At 37.8% G+C, this 4,145-nt stretch overlaps 1 non-coding gene across 1 annotated transcript; it reads left to right on the plus strand.

Moving 5' to 3' along the window:
• Positions 1-3,805: 3,805 nt before the first annotated feature.
• On the plus strand, positions 3,806-3,877 carry Trnap-agg. The gene has a single exon. It is a non-coding gene; the product is annotated as a tRNA-Pro (tRNA).
• Positions 3,878-4,145: the final 268 nt, after the last annotated feature.

Genomic DNA, 4,145 nt, shown 5'->3' on the forward strand with positions numbered 1-4,145 from the left:
TCTTCTATTCAGTTTTTAATTTCAAGTCGCATGGGTACTATGGGTCTATTATTAGTTTTTATAATCAATATTGTTAACGCAAAAGAAAAACTCCGGCGCAGCTGGGCCGCCCGCGCGCCCCTCACTCGATTCATTCCGCCATCGTAGCTAAGCGTGCTTACACGCATTACCTTTTACTGTAAATTGGAATACACGCTCCAAAAGGTTTTTTATGTCTTTTATTTTATTAAGTAGCTGAATCCTTAATAGTAAAGTACTAACAAATATTATTTACTTAACACTTTGCATCTTTAGAATGAAAGTGCTCAACACAAACTATTTACTTTTTGGGAAAATGCAAAATAAGTTGTTATGTTGTGACATTGTCATATTATCTAAGTTTTACTCTTGGAGTACTAAAGGCAATAGCCTCGTTAGTCTATCATGGTCCGTAGTAAAATAATGATGAAATATTCAGCTTTATAACATGAAAAATAGTTTTTGTTTTTAAATAAAATGTAATTTACAAAACACTAATTACCATAAGGTCAGTATTTACTGAACTTTTCTGTTGCCATTTGACTTAATAAAAAAGTAAGTCTCTTTCATTTTCACTAGCTAAGCAAGATGTTAATACCTTACCAAAATTAAGCTGTTTTAATTATAAAAGATAGTCCTCTACGTAATAAAGTTAGTCCCAGTGCCCACTGACGGAACGGGACGGCAACGGATTTTTAGGTGACGAATAGTAATGTACCTTAAGATTTAAAAATAAAGTTTTTATAGTTTCAATTTCAGTGATAATAATCGTAGCTGCAAAATGAAGCTGCGGTACGCTTAGGCATGCCGAGCCTTCAGCCTCCGGAATGCCTAGGCAACCTCCGGAATGCCTCAGCAACCTTAGGGATACTTTGCCAGTTTTAGGGATGCCTCGGCAGTATTATGATTGCCTCGGCAGCCTTAAGGATGCATCGATAGGTTTCAAGACGCACGCTCCGCGTCGCCATTGGTCACCATTAGCTTGACGCCATGCAACTATGGCATTCAATACACGTCATGCAACGATGTGGCGACAGTGTACTTCAGAGTACCTAAAGATGCGGCATGCCTAAGGATACTGTAGCATCTGTAAAGATGCCGCGACGTAATTGCCGTCAGTGTGTGCTTGCATGTAGGGTTGCTGAAGGATCGACTGCCGTCTCGTCCTCTGGTCTAAGTCGCGTTTGTAAAAAAGTTTAAGGATGACTTTTTGGAACGGAAACGTCTCAATTCTATTCGGCTGATTTCACCACTATGTCAATACGTCTTCAATCCAATCCTCTATGGGTATGTTGTACTACCTACGATCCCTTTGTGAATCAAGTCTCTTAAGCAAGTAATTTACCAATAGTGATGGAAATGAGTATCTGGATGATGAAAGACTGTTTGAAACAGAACAAGATCGTATGCTTGGGACAGAAGGAGATGTTTGAAATAGAAGGAAGATGCGCAATCAGTTCATCGGTTGATTTTTGATGTCGCTTGAAGGCGGTAAACCATCATTCGCAGACAGAAGTCTTTCCCTACATGTTCTATTTATATCTGCGAATTTGTAGTCCCTTACGCCATTCTTTTCTCTGTTTTCTTTCTGACATTTGATCAATAGATAATATTTATTCTTTTCTCCTTTTCGCTATCAGTAACGTCAAGCTTGACACTTTGTACTTTGGACCGTTCTTATCGTACGCAGCATAGAGTTGGATTTCAATCTTATGTCAAGCGTGACGTGCTCTTGACCCTACTTTTATTTTTTTCCGATTGCTCCTCTCGCATTCTTTTTCTTAAGTCTATCTCTTCCTGATATTTCTTCGTAGGCGCCATAATTATCTACTAAAGTATATTTACATCAAATTAATTACGTTGATATTATTTATTGTAAATTTAATTACACAATTTAATAAAATAAATTATAAAATAAAATAAGTAATTTTAATTAAACAAATAAAAAATCATTTGTTGTAAATTTATTGTATCTACATGGTTGGTACACCAACTTGTCGACCAGTTTATACAAATTCACTGTACCTACTCAAATGAAATCACCCTCATGACCAGACACAACAAGCATTAGTGATGGAAGCCGGACTGCCGCCGCTGCCGCCGCCCCCGGCGGCGGCTCCCTTTTTGGTATACGTGTGGCGCACTATAACAAAAATACTATAAATGGTCAGAAATGAATTTATTGTTTCTCAAAATTTTCTCCGTTAGCGTTAATGCACTTTTTAATACAAATGAACCAATTTTGAAAATATTTATGCCACTCCTCCGTGAAAATCTCTGAAACATATTTTTCATACTCTTTGACAACTTCTTCAGGTGATGAAAATCGTTAATCGCGTAACTGGTTCTTAATTTTTGGAAATAAATAAAAGTCACAAGGTGCCAGGTCGGGACTGTACGCGGGATGGCTCATAAGGTTAACGTTGTTCACCTTCAAAAATTCATTTGTCTGTCTGGCAGTGTGAGAACTGGCATTATCGTGGTGCAAGTTGATACGGCGTAAACGCCGGTTATTTTTATGGAATTTGTCAACAACTTCCGGCAAACAAATGGTCGTGTACCAATCACTATTCACGGTACAACGATTCTCCAAAGCAACAGCAGTCACGTGTCCAGTTTTATTAAAAAAAGAAGCAATCATCCGCTTAGAGGCACTTTGCACACGCGCCACTTTGGTTGGTTTCGGCTCATCTCGAAAGATCCATACGCTCGATTGCTGCTTTGTTTTGGGATCGTAACTATAAATCCAAGTTTCGTCTTCTGTTACTATGTCCCACACCAAATGGGACCTCATGGTATGTCACATGCCTGTCTGTTTTGATCATACGGCGCACAGCATCGATGTTTTAGTTGTTCACACCAGTGAACGGGCAACCATCACGAAATTCGTTACTGAGATTCACACGATCGCGTTTGAATTCTGCAAACCAGCTATAAATAATCATCTTGCATGGTGCTTCATCGCCAAAAGCAGTTTGAAGCCGAAGGAAGCTCCGCTGAGCTGTTAGATTACACTTAAAGTCGTAGAAAACCATACTACGAAAATTTTCACGAGTTAAATCCATGACGATGTAGACAACCAATTTCTAAAATGACGATAATAATTTTAATCTTTTGTGGACTTATAACGGCTATCTCCGTGGTCGAGTGGCTTGCACACAGGTTTTCATGGTGTCGCCATCTCTGAGGTTCCGGGTTCGATCCCCGACCAGGTGAATGTAGTAAACTAACTTTTCTATATAGTTATAACACTTGAAAAATATTTTTTCAAAAAAATACATATATTCTTCACATCTTCTTATATAACCCTCAATCAAGATAATTTTTTACATTGAAAAAGGAAATTTAGGTTTTATATGGACAAAACGTTAAAGAATAAGCGTTGTTTATTATTTTGTCTATATTTTTTAATACCAATTGTAAATTAAAAAGAAAGTTACTACGTACTACATTAAGTTATAATATTACCGTACCATATTATAGGCGTATATCTCATACGCCTATAATATGGTCTATTGTGTAAAGAACAGTGAACATAGGCGAAACCTGCCCAATTACCTTCCAAGTCTCTGTTAACCCGATGGCAAGATCCTTACAATATATCGCCAGGCTTATATTTCCTCAATTTACATTTTGTTAATTCATTTTACATCTCATAACATTGATTTTACGTCGTTCAAATGCATTAGTGGCGGGGAGGGTAGAACCATCGTCAGAGGGCGGGGCGACACAAGTCTGTTACGAAATCAGTGTCGAGCAAAGCTTGCTTTCGCCAGTTAACCTACCAGGCTCGTTGGTCTAGGGGTATGATTCTCGCTTAGGGTGCGAGAGGTCCCGGGTTCAAATCCCGGACGAGCCCATTACCTTCTGCTTTTTTGCTTGTTTATGCTTATTTAAATTTATATTTTTATTTACAGCACTCGAAACGAGTTTTCTTTAAATAAAAGGAAGTGAATGATCGTTATTTAGACCTTACAATCTGATAGCTTATCTATCAGAAATTCGTACTGAGGGACTTTCTCGCAAATATTCTAGGGTAGGTTTTGGTTTTGTTATAGTGCCAAACAATGCTATGAATTTTTAAAGATAGGTCATAAAATATTATTTATACAATTATTTTGTAACGC

The sequence above is a fragment of the Hyposmocoma kahamanoa genome, unplaced genomic scaffold (genome assembly GCF_003589595.1).
Source record: "Hyposmocoma kahamanoa isolate Upper Pololo Valley unplaced genomic scaffold, ASM358959v1 99879, whole genome shotgun sequence".
Classification (NCBI taxonomy): Eukaryota; Metazoa; Arthropoda; class Insecta; order Lepidoptera; family Cosmopterigidae; genus Hyposmocoma; species Hyposmocoma kahamanoa.